Below are 16986 nucleotides of genomic sequence, written 5' to 3'. Positions count from 1 at the left end.
GAAAAGGAGACGTATGGGGAATGAAGACTCATGAGATACCAGAGGTATTAGGACTTGCCGGTCAGGGGAGGCCAAGAGAAAATAGAACATCTTAGAATTGGTAGGCAGGCCCTTACATGTGTTCATTGCAAAATCTAATTGCAGCAGGAAGGAAAGATAGTTTGAATATTAACCAAACCCGAAAGGCATTAGGAGGGAATAGTTGACACATTGACCCTTTCAAAAAAGAACAAGGCAGAGTTTGAACTGAATTTTAACTGTGTACCTACCATGAGGATAAGACCTTTCCAGTGATGGAAGGTGTTCCTGCTAAAGCTAACAAAAGGGCATGTACTTCAGACATTCCACCGTCCCTTCACTGGGAGAACTCTGACCACACTGACTGGAGCACTGGCCTGTTTTCCTTCTACATGAAACACAAACTGAGCCTGTTCTTGATATACAAGATATAACTAAAGAATTCTCTGCTTGAACCAAACAACTTGGCTTGCTAATGGATGATTACCGGCAATGCCTAGGAAATTATGGCCTCTTGTCACTTTTAGAAACTGCCACCTTGCCTTCTTATGGTTACATGTTTTTCTAACACATCAAACAGCAAATTTCATCCTTAGATTATTGCAGTGTAGCATAAAAATTTCAATTAGAAATTTAATACTTTCAGAAGCAGACCCTTTGGAAAAAATGGCTTAAAAAGTAAAGGCAGGCACTGTCTCTCCTCCCTTGAATTAGGATGCCCTGAAATACACATTAGCTCACGCCCTCTATCTGAAGACAAGCAGAAAAGATTCTGATTAGCATTTTGGGTCATTCAAGAGGTGGAGCTGCAGCAGTCCTGTCTTTGCTGCTACTCATTTAAATTTTGAAATTCCACTGGGAACTCTGTTTACTGATAGGGGGGAATCTTTGACTTTTTTTTTTTTTTTTTTCTCTTAAAAACTGTGAGAGGTTTCCTTAGAGGTTTCTTGTACTCTGATTTAAAGATGAAATGGGAAAAGCATTTGAGAGAGAAGTACAGTGAAAGAATTATTTAGCTAAATGAAGCCAAGTGTTGAAGATCAGGCTGCTATTTGCAGGAAATGGGGGTCATCCCCACCTCCAAGTCATCAGTGATGACCCTTCACTTCCCATGTGTCTGGAGGTGTAGGCCTCTGTGTTTGCAATGGAGAAACAAGAAACCCTCAGAGCTAGTAGTAATTATCCAATACTTTTACCACACCACACTTTTAGCCACACATGGGGCTTCCATGGTAGCTCAGATGGTAAAGCGTCTGCCTTCAGTGTGGGAGGCCCAGGTTTGATCCCTGGGTTAGGAAGATCCCCTGGAGAAGGAAATGGCAACCCACTCCAGTATTCTTGCCTGAAAAATTCCATGTACAGAGGAGCCTGGTGGGCTACAGTCTATGGGATCGCAAAGAGTCAGACATGACTGAGCGACTTCACTTTCTTTCTTCTTTCTTTACCATACCAGAAGCTCTGAAAGTGGACATTAGAGATTTTGGTCAAGACTGTCTGCTAGGGAGACCAAAGCAAGAATCTTTTTTATTATTTGGTCCATATGAATTACAATTCTGCATCTGGCACAGCCTGCCATTGCTACTCTTAAATGTTCACCTGGCTCAAAAGCTTTCTCTTCTTAAATTCAGGTCTGTGTGAAGGTCATTCAGCTTCAGGACCTTCCTGTAATGTCTCAGCTCCTCCTTCTTCTGACCTGACCCTAGCTCTGATGAACCCTGAAGTGCTGATCAGAAGTGAAGGTGGAGGCCAAGACTAGAAGGAGAATGTGTGGAAGCCAAAGGAGAATGTCAGTCACCTCCTGTTTTCATTTGCAGCCAGCCCCATTTCCATACAGCTTCCCAGGATCTCCTAAAGGGAGACCTGGATTGCTTTAGAAAAAAACACTCCTAAGGAAACTTTGCTTTGGGATGCTGGTAAAAGGTGTGTCCTTTCTAGGCTGAGATGAAGAAAACCTAAGGTTTGTTGCACCTGAGCTTCCTCTAAGCAGTCGAGAATGGGCTTCTTTGTTCCAGCCTGCCATTCTCCATCTAAGCTCTGCCCAGACAATGAGGGACCTCCTTGTTAGGATGCGTCTTCTGTCCCAAGGCTCCTGCTTGGCTCCTGACTTCCCACAAGCTGTATAATGTGAAGAGATGACAACATGGAACCATGACAATAATCCCAGGATCAATGTAGCGTAAACCCACCCAAGAGGATGGCAGAGCTTCTGTGGATTGCTCCGTGGGCTAACGCCTCCAAGACTGATAGTATCAGAGCACAGATCAGGCGGCTGAAGGCTGAGGTGCTTGGATTCTCTACTACATAGGGACTGGTTGGAGCCATGAGTCTGGGTAAAGAGGAGAGGATGCTTCACTTCCTTACTGCTGAAAGCAGGTGAGGAGAATCTAGAGGAGTTTTATTTCTCAGGAATGACGCCGTTTTATTGTTTTAGTTGCTAAGTAGTGTCCAGCTCTTTTGTATGCCATGAGCTGTATCTCACCAGGGTCTTCTGTCCATGGGATTTTCCAGGCAAGAATACTGGAGTGGGCTGCCACTTCCTTCTCCAGGGGGTCTTCCCGACCCAGGGATTGAACCTGCGTCTCCTGACAGGCAGATCCTTTACCACTGAGACATCAGGGAAACCCCCAAGAACAATGGGAAATAAGCTGAGGAGTGGCTGTGGTGTCCAGCAAGGTACAAGTTCTGGCTGCAACAAAGAATGTGTAAGTGTCTCTCCCCTTTTTTGCCCAATTGGCAGAGTCTGCCTTTCAGATTCAGAGAAGGACTGGCACCCCACTCCAGCACTCTTGCCTGGAAAATCCCATGGACGGGGGAGCCTGGTGGGCTGCAGTCCATGGGGTCACACAGAGTTGGACACGACTGAAGTGACAGCAGCAGCAGCAGCCTTTCAGATTACCAACTGGAACAGAATGGGACATACTGTCTGGGCAGTGAAGGTAAGAACACCAATGAATTCCTAAAGATTCATGATTGGCTTAAGGAATTTATCTTTCTCTCTCTTTCCTCCTCCCTGTTTTTTACTCTCCCTTCCTTCCTTTTTCCTTCCTTCTTTCTTTCCTCTTTCTTTCTCTTTCTTTCCTTTTCTCTTTCTTTCTCTGTCTCCCCTTTCTCTATTTTCAGTTAGGAAAAGAATGTCCAAGGGACATAGATTCCTTTTCAGAAATCCAACATGATTTAGGGGACATGGACACTTCTCTTCTTTCAAACACCACCTAAGGAAACCTTCATGAATAAGGTCCTCCAGGGATGTGCTCCAATCAGTAACACCCTTTGTCCATGGAAGAACCCTTAGACTAAAATTCTCTAGTAAGATTAAACAAAGATTTGCGCTGAAAACATGCACATGGGGAATGCAGAATGTGTTTCCTATTAAGGCATTTTTGGACAGAGCTGAGGAAGAAGGCCTATTGTTTTTGTTCATCAGAGCTGCCACCAAATGTTGAGGGGTAACAGTGGTAGTCCAGGTCAGTCCAAGGGGAATGGGCTCATTAAGCGCTTCTACATTTTATTGGCTCAAAAAGCTGATCACAAAGAGGGCTGAAATGTTGCAGTTAGGTTGGAAAAATATTTGGAAATGGTGTTTTGACATCATTTGACCATCATAAGGAGGGACCTTGTGGCTTTCCCCTGGATCAAGATTAAGGCCAAAGAAGTCAACATTGGGGTGACAGAGTAGGCAAACATATATGTGCGTTTTCATATATTAGCACGCAGGAATATTCTTTGCATGGAACATACATCAAAATTCACCTTAATACATTTTTGTTGAGTCTCTTTTCCATGAACTGTTTATCAACACCTACTGTAAGCAAGCTGAGGAAGAGAAATCCTTATCCTGCTACCTCCTTTTTTCTCACATTTTTCTTTCTTCCACTTCTGTTCCTCATCCCTTTTTTTTTCTTTCTTGATCTCTTTTTCTTGCTCTTTCTCTGTGTCTCTGAGGTTGAAAGTAACAGTGCTGTCTCTAAAATAAACACTGTTATGGGGATCTGTAGCCTTGGGCTGAATGACCCTCAAGTTTCTGGTTTCATTACAAACTAATATCTGTGTTTTGTTCCTGACTCATAAAAGCAGCTTTTGCTTTAGAAATCCCTCAAGCAACTCAGCATTTTTTTTATTTTAATTTTTCCATAAAATGGCCAGCTTTTATGTATTCTCTGTAAAGGTACCCAGTAGGCAGGCAGTGCTCTGTCTGATTGCCAGGATGACCATGAAAACCCAAGGAAGAAAAAAACAATCTTAATTAGAAGTCATTTGGCTCAGAAAAGAAAGGGAGGAATATTTTCCCCAGAAATTCGAGGAGCCAAGTGGTTGGCCATCTCTTACCAAGAAAGCAATCTGTCTCTATGATAAGTAAGAACATAGGTCACTTTGATGAATAAGGTCTTTGGGGCCCTGGGGAAGTGGGGATTTCTGTGAGATCAGTAGGATGGTGATCCTGTGAGAAACCCACAGAGAAGTTGCCATCAGCTGACAGTTGCTTGCTTGCAGTCATCACAGAACACCAGAGGGTTGTCTACAGCGACAGGCCACTTTAATTGCAGCGTCCTCTTAAGAATGGGCCTTCGTGTACAAACAGGCTGACCTCCTGTTGGCTGGGAGAATGTGGGGTCATAATTCTTGGAGCTTAAGGTGAAGTCTCAGTCAGGAAGGGATCTCAACTTCCAATAATAAGGTCATAACATTTATGCTTATATTCATGAGGCCAGTCAAAGACTAAGGGCATGCATGTCCCAAGTGCCAAGGCTTAAGGAGACCCAAGGAGTAGGAATGCTGAGCCCACACTAGACACATGAAGGGACATTTGTACTTTTGGCCAAAGCATTATTCCAGGGTTTACAATTAATTATGTGAACACTTCATTGGAAAATTTCATCTAAAAACGATTCTCATAATTATTGAACCAGTGCTGTAGATATCTTTTCCAAGTTTTATTACAGACTATTGCAAATCATCTAATACTCTTTAAGGGAACAAACCCTTTAGAAGGTCATATAACAGGGTTATTAAGAAAAGAAGGATAAAAGAGCAGAACTTTGTGCTGTTACAATGCCAATTCTCCAAACTCAAAGATCTTTAATATTTCACAAATCTTTACAACCACCCCATGAGGTTTTTTACACAATACTTCAAAAAGAAGAGTGGTTTTTGTTTTGTTTTTTTGGCCTTATTATTTATTTATTTATTTATTTATTTATTTAGGATAAAGAGTTCTGTTCTTAATTGTTGAGTGCATGCAAGGTCCTGGTTCCAGTCCCAGATATCAAAACTCTGGACTCAACTGGACTTGGACAGAAAGTGAATTCTCCATCTATGGACATTGCATGGAAATCAGTTTGGTTTAATTCCTAAATTACAAGACTAGGGTCATAGAAAGAAACCTCTGAGTTAGATGCTTAAAGCCAGTCCTTCAGTTCAGTTCAGTTGCTCAGTCATGTCCGACTCTTTGCGACTCCATGAATCACAGCACACCAGGCCTCCCTGTCCATCACCAACTCCCAGAGTTTACTCAAACTCATGTCCATCGAGTCGGTGATGCCATCCAGCCATCTCATCCTCTGTCATCCCCTTCTCCTCCTGCCCCCAAATCCCTCCCATCATCAGGGTCTTTTCCTTAAAAGGACTTAAAAGGAAAACAGGAGAAGGTTATCTTGAATCATGCCCAGATTAAATTTGGCTATTTTTGTTACTGAATCCAAAGATGTGGCCAACCCTGAATGTATCATTTTTTGAGCCAATATGTTTCAAGCCATATGTTTGCTCCAGATTAAACTCATCCAAATGGAGCAAATCTAGCATTTTGAGGCGGTGACTATACAAAAAACATAAAGAGGAAAAATTCAATCAGGCAAGCTAATGGTTTCTTTCAGATCAAAACTCCCTTCCCAATACAAGTGTTTAGCATTGGGGAAGGTGGTCAGACTGCTTGTATGAGTATACACGAGGATTAAGTTAAAAGAACACTTTTTCCCATAAACCTTGAAGGATGAAGTTTTGAAGCACAGAGAGACAATGCCTTTTTCTGTGGGACCTTAAGAGATAAATAATAACAAATATTCTACCCCCTTTCCTCCTCTCTCATACTCTGCATTTTCCTCCCTGTCTATCTCTCAGGCTTTCCTTGTGGTTCAGCTGGTAAAGAATCCACCTGCAATGTGGGAGACCTGCCTTCTACCCCTGGGTTGGGAAGATCCCCTGGAGAATGGAAAGGCTACCCACCCACCCCAGTATTCTGGCTTGGAGAATTCCACGGACTGTATAGTTCATGGGGTTGCAAAGAGTCGGGCACGACTGAGCGACTTCCACTTTCACTTCACTATCACTCAGAAACCACATACACAAACGTATTTTGTCCTTCTTTATTTATATGCCGCCATATTCCAAGTAGGCCCTTCAGAAGACTTGCAGAAGTACTGGCAAAAAGTTAATAAATGATTCAGATATCCTGGTAAGGAAAATGTAGAGTTTCTGTCTCTTTGTTTTTTTTTTGTTTGTTTCCAGAAATTTTTTATGAATAGAATCATACTCTGTGCAGTCTTTTACATCAGTTTCTTTCATTTATCATAATATCTTTAGGGTTCATCCATGCTGTGACATGTATCAGCCCTTTGTTCCTTTTTATTGTTGAGTAGTATCCGGTTTTATGAATATAATATAATACATATCTACCAATTGATGAACATTTATTGGGATTGTTTCTGCTTTGGGGACATAAAGAAGTGTCTTGTATGTTTTGCACATTTTCTGTTCTTTGTCCATCATGCTTTATATTCAACTGCTTTTGTTTCTTCTCTCCCTTCAAGTTCACTTTTAATATTAAAGAGAGTTTTATGAACTTTCTACTCTGTCTCTCAGAGGACAGAAACATACTTTTAAAAAATCACTTGAAAATACCTTTTCCATTTTGTCAAGAATTATTTCATCTCCTACTTGTTTGGTGTTAGCTATTTTATTTGTGTTAATTTTGTCACTTACTTTAAAATTTTATTATCTAGATTTGTCTTTAAAGTAAATCTTTTAAGATTATTTATTTGGCCACCCAGGGCCTCAGCTGCAGTGCCTGGGGTCTCTACTTGAGGCATGCAAACTCTTCACTGCGTGTGAATGCGTACCTGTGGTGGGTGTGTGGCATGACCGGTGATTGAATCTGGGCCCCTGCATCGGAAGCATGGAGTCTCAGCTCCTGGACTGCCAGGGATGTTGCTCAGAGGTATTTTGTTGACTTTCTCTCTTTCTCTGGTTCTTTTCTCTCTGGTGGTTTCACAGTTGCCTCCATCTGGGTTCCCAGAGATTCTCAGTCTGGAACCAGAACTTACTGTGGGTCTCAGAGTACCTGTATCACCCATGCTCATCATTTCAGTCAGGTGAACCCACCAGGCCCCTCCATCTTCACAAACTCTAGCTGGTGAGACCCATTTTGATACTTTGTCACTTCTGGGGTGTTTTTGGTCTCACTGGAAATACAACTCTTCAGTGCCTCCAGATACTTCCAGTTCTGGAGCCTGGCACTGTGCTGGCTTCTGCTGTATTTCACATTTTGGGTGTTATTTTTACTTTGATTCAACTAGATTTTTAAGTTAATTTAGAACATGGATATTTTTTGGAAAAACATGCTAAAATACAGTATACATACAGAAAAATACTTACACCATAACTGAACATATGGATGGATTTTCATTAACTGATCACAATTTCTCCAAAATCGAGAAACAGAGCAACCCACAGTCAGAACCTTGCCCCTGTGTGCCTGTCCAATCATTCCCCAGCAAAGATAAGTTTTGTTCTCTTTCCTACCTGGGTAGATATGGTTGAGTCCTGTTTAGGACTATTATCAATAGTGCTACTATACACATATTGGGGCTTTCCAGGTGCCACTAATGGTAAAGAACCTGCCCGCCAATTCAGGAGGAGTTATTTGATCCCTGGGTCAGGAAGATCCCCTAAAGGAGGACACAGCAACCCATTCTGGCATTTTGCCTCCTAGAGAATCCCATAAACAGAGGAGTCTGGTGGGCTACGTTCATGGAGTCACAAGGAGTTGGACACGACTGGCATGACTTCATGAACGCAAGCATACACATATTAGCACATGTCTTTGGTAAACATGTGTTTATTTCTATTGGAGAACTTCTTAGACGTGGAGTTTGGGGGTCATAAGGCAGGCATGTGTTCAGTTTTAGCAGATATTAAACATTTTTCCAAAATGTTTGCTCCAATGTAAATTCCACATTTAATGTCCTCACATCCTTGTCAGATTTTAGTATTATTAGTTTTGTTCCATGTAAAATGGATATGTTTTAAATAAAAAGAAAAAAATCATCTCTCATTGCTTTCTTTCTAAAGGGAAACAGAAGTAGGGGCTTGCAACAGAATCTTCCAGCTCTATCTAGACCTACTTAGTCTAACGTGGTCTCCAACGCAACCTCAGTCTGCAATACAACCCACTCCTCCTGGTTCAGTTACTTTGCTCTGACTCTGCAGTGTGCCTCCTTTCAACAAAAACAGTTCTGCAGGTGATTCTTCAAGACCTCAGTCAGGGATTAGGTGGAAAGAAAGGCTTTTCTTAATCTACTCTTACCCCTTTTTCAAACCTTTATAAACTTGGTTATTCTGCTCTGTTCCAAGAAATGTGGTACAATGCTAATGGTAGAAAAGTAGAAGAAACTTATCTTATTTATAGGAGACTACATCAGTTGATTTTACCCTTTCACATATGTTTTGTTTTCTGCATTCAGTTGTAGGCTTTGGGAGAGCCTCATTCTCAGATTTTGAAATTTATCTATAGATTTTAAAGGCATGTATTAAAAAAAACAAACATTTACTAATCTTAAAAAATGCCCCCATTGGAGTACCTGTAAGTGGTCAAATAATGGCATAAGCCTTCCTAAGATATTTTTACTTTGTAAAATACAAATGTTCTCAAGGTGGTAACCCATCAAGTACCATCATTCGTCTACATCTTAGTGAAAACAGGTTTGGCTCACCATTTTTTTGAGAGAAAGGTGGTTGAATTTTCTTCAAAGGAAATATTCTCTACTCCTTTGCATTGTGACATTATGGCAGAAAGTGAAGGGAAACTAAAGAGCCTATTGTTGAAAGTGAAAGAGGAGAGTGGAAAAAAGCTGGCTTAAAACTCAACATTCAAAAAACGAAGATCATGGCATCCAGTCCCCTCATTTCTTGGCAAATAGATGAGGAAACAGTGGAAACAGTGACAGACTTTATTTTCTTGGGCTCCAAAATCACTGAAGATGGTGACTGCAGCCATGAAATTAAAAGATGCTTGTTCCTTGGGAAAAAAGCTATGACCAACCTAGACAGCACATTAAAAAGAAGAGACATGACTTTGCCAACAAAGGCCGGTCTAGTCAAAGCTATTGTTTTCCAATAGTCATGTATGGATGTGAGAGTTGGACTGTAAAGAAAGCTGAGTGCTGAAGAATTGATGCTTTTGAACTGTGGTGTTGGAGAAGACTCTTAAGAGTCCCTTGGACTGCAAGGAGATCAAAACAGTCAATCCTGAAGGAAATCAATCCTGACTATTCATTGACAGGACTGATGCTGAAGCTGAAATTCCATCACTTTGGCCACCTGATTCAAAGAAATGACTCATTGGAGGGGACCCTGATGCTGGGAAATATTGAAAGTGGGAGGAAAAGAGGACGACAGAGGATGAGATTGTTGGATGGCATCACCAACTTGATGGACATGAGTTTGAGCAAGCTCCAGGAGTGGGTGATGGATAGGGAAGCCTGGCTTGTTGCAGTCCATGGGGTCACAAAGAGTCGGACACGACTGAGGGACTGAACTGAACTGATTCTCTACTCCTTTGCATTGTGACATTACAGTGATCAGTAATGCTGAAGAAGCCGAAGGTGAATGGTTCTATGAAGACCTACAAGACCTTTTAGAACTAACACCCAAAAAAGATGTCCTTTTTATTGGAGGAGACTGGAATGCAGAAATAGGAAGTCACAAAACACCTAGAGTAACAGGCAAATTTGGCCTTGAAGTACAGAATGAAGTAGTGCAAAGGATAATAATGTTTTACCAAGAGAACGCACTGGTCATAGCAACTACCCTCTTTCAACAACACAAGAGAAGATTCTACACATGGACATCACAAAATGGTTAACACCGAAATCAGGTTGATTATAGTCTTTGCAGCCAAAGATGGAAAAGCTCTATACAGTCAGAAAAACCAAGACTGGGAGCTGACTGTGGCTCAGATCATGAACTCCTTATTGACAAATTCAGGCTTAAATTGAAGAAAGTAGGGAGAACCACTGAACCACTCAGGTATGACCTAAATCAAATCCCTTATGATTATACAGTGGGAGTGAGAAATAGATTCAAGGTATTAAATCTGATAGACAGAGTGCCTGAAGAACAATGGACAGAGGTTCCTGACATTGTACAGGAGACAAGGATCAAGATCACTCCCAAGAAAAAGAAAGGCAAAAAAGCAAAATGGTTGTCTAAGGAGGCCTTACAAATAATTGTGAAAAGAAGAGAAATGAAAAGCAAAGGAGGAAAGGAAAGACATATGCATTTGAATGCAGAGTTCCAAAAAATAGCAAGGAGAGATAAGAAAGCATTCCTCAGTGATCAGTGCAAAGAAATAGAAGAAAACAATAGAATGGGAGACTAGAGATCTCTTCAAGAAAATTAGAGATACCAAGGGAACTTTTCATGCAAAGATGGGCACAATAAAGGACAGAAATGGTATGGACTTAACAGAAGCAAAAGATATTAAGAATAGGTGGCAAGAACACAGAACTGTACAAAAAAGGTCTTTATGACCCAGATCATCACGATGCTGTGATCACTCACCTAGAGCCAGACATCCTGGAATGTGAAGTCAAGTGGGCCTTAGGAAGCATCACTATGAACAAAGCTAGTGGAGGTGATGGAATTCCAGCTGAGCTGTTTCAAATCCTAAAAGATGATGCTGTGACAGTGCTGCACTCAATATGCCAGCAAATTTGGAAAACTCAGAAGTGGCCACAGGACTGGAAAAGGTCAGTTTTCATTCAAATGCCAATGAGAGGCAATGCCAAAGAATGTTCAAACCACCTCACAATTGCACTCATCTCACACACTCGTAAAGTAATGCTCAAAATTCTCCAAGCCAGGCTTCAGGAATACATGAACCATAAAATTCCAGATGTTCAAGCTGGATTTTAAAAGACAGAGGAACCAGAGGTCAAATTGTCAACATCCGTTGGAACCTTGAAAAAGTGAGAGAGTTCCAGAAAAACATCTACTTCTGCTTTATTGACTATGTCAAAGCCTTTGACTGTGTGGATCAAAGCAAACTGTGGAAAAGTCTTACAAAGATGGGAACACCAGACCACTTGACCTGCCTCTTGAGAAATCTGTATGCAGGTCAAGAAGCAACAGTTAGAACTGGATATGAAACAACAGACTAGTTTCAAATCATGAAAGGAATATGTCATGTATATTGTCACCCCGCTTATTTAACTTACATGCAGAGTACATCATGAGAAGTGCTGGACTGGATGAAGCATAAGCTGAATCACGATTTCTGGGAGAAATATCAATAACCTCAGATATGCAGATGACACAACCCTTATGGCAGGAAGGGAAGAACTAAAGAGCCTCTTGATGAAAGTGAAAGAGGATGGTGAAAAAGTTGGCTTAAACTCAAAATTCAGAAAACTAAGATCATGGCATCTGGTCCCATCACTTCATGGCAAATAGATGGGGAAACAATGACAGGAAACAGTGTCAGACTTTATTTTTCTGGGCTCCAAAATCACTGCAGATGGTGACTGCAGCCATGAAATTAAAAGACTCTTGCTCCTTGGAAGAAAAGTTATGACCATCCTAGACAACATGTTTATTAAAAAGCAGACATTACTTTGCCAACAAAGTCAAAGCTTTGGTTTTTCCAGTAGTCATGTATGGGTGTGAGAGTTGGACTATAAAGAAAGCTGAGTGCTGAAGAATTGATGCTTTTGAACTGTGGTGTTGGAGAAGACTCTTGAGAGTCCCTTGGATAGCAAGGAATGCAAACCAGTACATCCCCAAGGGAATCAGTCCTGAATATTCATTGGAAAGACTGATGCTGAAGCCGAAACTCTAATACTTTGGCCACCTTGTGCAAAGAACTGACTCATTGGAAAAGACCCTGATGCTGGGAAAGATTGAGGGCAGGAGGAGAAGGGGATGACAGAGGGTGAGATCACTGATCTCACTGGCATCACTGATGCGATGGACATGAGTTTGAGTAAGCTCTGGGAGTTGGTGATGGACAGGGAAGCCTGGCATGTTGCAGTCCATGGGGTCACAAAGAGTTGGACATGCCTGAGCAACTGAACTGAACTGAAGGAAATGAAAATTAAATTTGTTGCTATGATGTATAAGTATTGGTAATAGAAAAAAGTACTGTAAATATATAATCATGTTCAATCATTAAAACACCCTTAAGAGGTGACTTAGAACTTCAGTTTACAATTGGGAGAACCAAGACTTAAAGGATTGAGTAATTTGCCCAAGGTCCCAAATCTAATTAATTGCACAACTGAAATTTGGACACGACTGTGACTCCAAAGTGCACACTCCTTGTGCTGGATCACCTTCCCCATTTACACATTTCACCCTAAGTTTGGGGGGGGGGGTGTATGTTGCACCTGAATTTCCTTGCTTCATACAAGAAGGATCTGATCTGGGTTTGCTTTTTCTTTGGTGCTGTTTTCATGTTGATTTCCCTGCTTCTCTGTATGCTCCTTAAGTACATTTTTCTTGCTGAGTTTCAATTTGATTTGTTGGGATTTCTTTCCTCTAGCTAGAGGGTGAATCAGTGGTTTAAAAAGAGGTTTTAAGTGCATGCTTTTGCTTTTTCAAGTTTCTGAATGCCTCCAAAAATTCACTTCTGAGGTTCTGAGGCCCAGAGGGGCAGAGACCATAAATATTTAAAATAGGAGTATATTGTTTTAGTTAAAATTTATGGAGTGATTGATGATTCCAATTCAATTTTCATAAATCGACATCATAAGGTCTGGATGGGAAATCTGCCTTCAAATTACCATGGGGCTCTCTGCAAGATGAGCCTTTTAGAAATGCCCTCAATTCAGTTGCTAGCAAGTTCGTGACTTCAGGGTTAAGCAGATCTAGGATTGGAACGGGCCCATCCCTGTTTTCATTTATCTTTCTGATCTCCCTGAGGCTATTCTGATGGAGTTTCATGTGTCACCATCTCCACCCATTGAGCTATGTTCTTGGGTTGGCAAGGCAGACAGCATCATTTATCAGAACAAAAATTTCACTCTAGCTTTACAGAAGCTTCACTTGCTTTTCACAAAACACTTTAGAAGTCAGGGAGAGAATCAGCACTAATTTAGGATGCACGTGATTTTCTTTTGTTTGCAAATTTGAGTGCTGTCTTCTGGTGTGGTGGTGGTGTCATCACTAAATTAAGTCCTTGATTGTCATCATTTTGACTTACCTGAGTTTCCTGCATTTGAACATCTCTGAAAAATTCTAGGGGTAAATACATCAAACTAATTCAACCATAGCCTGAGTGACAGACAGCACAACCATTAACTAGGTGAAACTTCTGCAAGGTTACTGACTATATATTTTGGGTGTTGTGACTAGCAAGGGGCCTGGGATATGACTGGTACCAATATTTGATGAAAAGGAATTAAGAGCCTCTGAAATGCTCTCTGCATCCAGAAACATTTTGTTGTTGTTGTTCAGTCACTCAGTTGTGTCTGACTCTTTGCGACTCCATGGACTGCAGCACACCAGGCTTCCCTGTCCATCACCAACTCCCAGAGCTTGCTCAAACTCCTCCATTTAGCCAATGATGTCATCCAACCAGCTTGTCCTCTGTCATCCCCTTCTCTTCCTGCCTTCAATCTTTCCCATTATCAATGTCTTTTCCAATAACTTGGTTCTTCCATCAGGTGGCCAAATTATGGGAGCTTCAGCCTCAGCATCAGTCCCTCCAATTAGTGTTCAGAACTGATTTCGTTTAGGATTGACTGGTTTGATCTCGTTGCAGTCCAAGGGACTCTCAAGAGTCTTCTCCAACACCAAAGTTCAAAAGCATCAATTCTTTGGTGCTCAGCCTTCTTTATGGTCCAATTCTCACATTCATACATGACTACTGTAAAAACCATAACTTTGACTATATAGATCTTTGTCGGCAAAGTTAGGTCTCTGCTGTTTAACACGTTGTCTAGGTTTATCATAGCTTTTCTTCCAAGGAGCAAACATCTTTTAATTTCATGGCTGCAATCATCACCTTCAGTGACTTTGAAGCCCAAGAAAATAAAGTCTGTCACTGTTTTCCCATCTATTTCCCATGAAGTGATGGGACGAGATGCCTTTATCTTCATTTTTTGAATGTTGGGCTTTTTTTTTTTTTTTTTTGAATGTTGAGTTTTAAGCCAGCTTTTCCACTCTCCTCTTTCACTTTCATCAAGAGGCTCTTTAGTTACTCTTCACTTTCTGCCATAAGGGTGGTGTCATCTTCATATCTGAGTTTATCAACATTTCTCCTGGCAATCTTGATTCCAGCTTGTGATTCATCCAGCCTAGCATTCCGCGTGATGTACTATACATATGTTAAGTAAGCAGAGTGACAATATATAGAAACATAAATCTGTGTTTTATTTTTGTCCAGATTCCCTTTCTATGTCAGTAATTCTCAATCTTGCTGGGTTTTGTCTCTCTCAAAGGACTTCCTTAGTGTCTGGAGACATTTGTGCATGTCATTACTGGAGGAGGAGGAGTAGAAGCCAGGGATGCTGCTGAGCCTCCTACAAGGCATAGAGAGCAAACCACCCCAACACATCAAGGAATTATATGGCCATCAAATGTTCTAAATTGAGAAAGCCTGCTCTCATTTGCCTTCAACTCAAGCTGGACTTGAAATCTCAAGATCTAGAATTTCAATGGTAAGAGGTGTGGCAAAGACTTTAACCTGTACTCCTAATTATGACTGTTTCAAGAGTTCTTAGGGAAAGTAGTCAGAACTTGGCTTATCCAGGAACCCCAAGAGGAAATGACAACCATCAAGATCATTTACTGAACTCTGTAGGAAGAAATAAAACTTTTTTCTCTGTCTCATTCTCTTGGCAATTTGCCTCTTGAGATTTCTCTCTGACTCTAAACCAGAACCCCCCGCCTCACCCACACACATTCTTCAAGTACATAACTTGTAGAAGCTGAAAACTACTTAGTGCTTCTGGGTGAGATGAAGGTGACATGCCAGTTAGAAGTCCATTACTTTTGTAATTCACTCAGGGAATTGTACAGTAGTTTGTATACCTTATAAATCATCTTTAAAATATCTAATTATTCCTTGCTTTTATGTAAATCTATGGCTGATTCATGTCAATGTATGACAAAAACAACTACAATATTGTAAAGTAATTAGCCTCCAACTAATAAAAATAAATGAAAAAAGAAAAAAAAAGAAAAAAAAAAAAACCCAAAACTGACTAATCAGATCTCCATCTCCTAGGTAAAGAGGGATTAAGTAATTATATGACATAATTTTTTTCATGTATTTATTTTTATTACTTCTGATAAAGTTCAGAAGGAAGTATAGCATGCTCTTATTTGTCAATCAAATATCAAATGGAGTGATTAGACTGACTTCTAAGCTACTAGTCAAACAACACAGCTTAAACTTATACAATAGGAAAATGTTGGTATAGCTTCAAATTCTGGCTCTTGCATTCAGAAACTTGTATTCAACTTCTGGCTCTTGCATTGAATATGTGGCTGCAGGAACCTTACATAATCTTTATGGGCATCAGTTTCTTCATCTGTAAAACAAGGAAGTTGGATTATAGGACCCAGTTCTCTTTGATTCTGATTTACTCAATGGAATAATTTTAATCTTACACTATGACTAACAGAAGAAAAACAACTTACACTGGTATGTTGATATCTCTCAAAGGATTATTGCAAATACTCATCTAAGAAGATAATCTTTTGGAAATGTGACAGATTAGGAAATTACTCTGGACACATACCATGGATTAAAGAATGTGGTTTTGGGGCTAGTCTCTACATTGTTGAAGTTTGTAGAGTGCTGTTATTAAAGGTTCCCTGGATTTGGGGATATCATCACAATAGAAACTTTTATTTATTTATTTATTTTTCCATTTATTTTTATTCATCGGAGGCTAATTACTTTACAATATTGTTGTGGTTTTTGCCATACACTGACATGAATCAGCCATGGATTTACATGTGTTCCCCATCCCGATCCCCCCCTCCCACCTCCCTCTCCATCCCATCCCTCTGGGTCTTCCCAGTGCACCAGCCTTGAGCACCCGTCTCATGCATCCAACCTGGGCTGGTGATCTGTTTCACCCTTGATAGTATACTTGTTTCAATGATGTTCTCTCTGAACATCCCACCCTCACCTTCTCCCACAGAGTCTAAAAGTCTGTTCCGTACATCTGTGTCTCTTTTTCTGTTTTGCATATTGGGTTATTGTTACCATCTTTTAAAATTCCATATATATGCATTAGTATACTGTATTGGTCTTTAATAGAAACTTTTATAATCATCATAATCAAAGTTGAATGCAACTTGGGAATATAGAACCTAATAATGTATATATATATATATTGTCCAAAGAGTACTGTCAAATTCTTTGGAACTTTTCTCTCAGAAGTTAAGTTCTTCTACATCTTAGACTTGTTCTTAAGGATGAATGGAAACAGCCTGCACTTTTTCCACTTATTAAGGTATATCAACTAGGATCTTGTGGTTGCAAGAAACAGAAATTAGCCCATGTGCTTGGTGGGCTCTAAGATGTCCCCCAGTCATCTTTGCCTCCTGATGTTCACAGCATTGTAGACAGCTCTCCCACAGTGAATCAAGGCTGAGATTAAGTAACCAATATGTGTGTGCATGTGTGTGTGCCTGCATGAGCATGTGTGCCCAGCCGTTCAGTTGTGTCTTGACTCTTTGTAG

At 40.6% G+C, this 16986-nt stretch overlaps 1 long non-coding RNA gene across 1 annotated transcript; it reads left to right on the top strand.

The window, feature by feature from the left end:
* The first annotated feature begins 2559 nt into the window (after nt 1-2559).
* Nucleotides 2560-15132, top strand: LOC139036467 (uncharacterized). Its single transcript, XR_011489219.1, has 2 exons — nt 2560-2954; nt 14730-15132. It is a non-coding gene; the product is annotated as an uncharacterized lncRNA (long non-coding RNA).
* Nucleotides 15133-16986: the final 1854 nt, after the last annotated feature.

The sequence above is a fragment of the Odocoileus virginianus genome, chromosome 9 (genome assembly GCF_023699985.2).
Source record: "Odocoileus virginianus isolate 20LAN1187 ecotype Illinois chromosome 9, Ovbor_1.2, whole genome shotgun sequence".
Lineage (NCBI taxonomy): Eukaryota > Metazoa > Chordata > Mammalia > Artiodactyla > Cervidae > Odocoileus > Odocoileus virginianus.
Note: the sequence above shows the minus strand (reverse complement) of the source record. Positions and strands in the feature narration are given on the sequence as shown.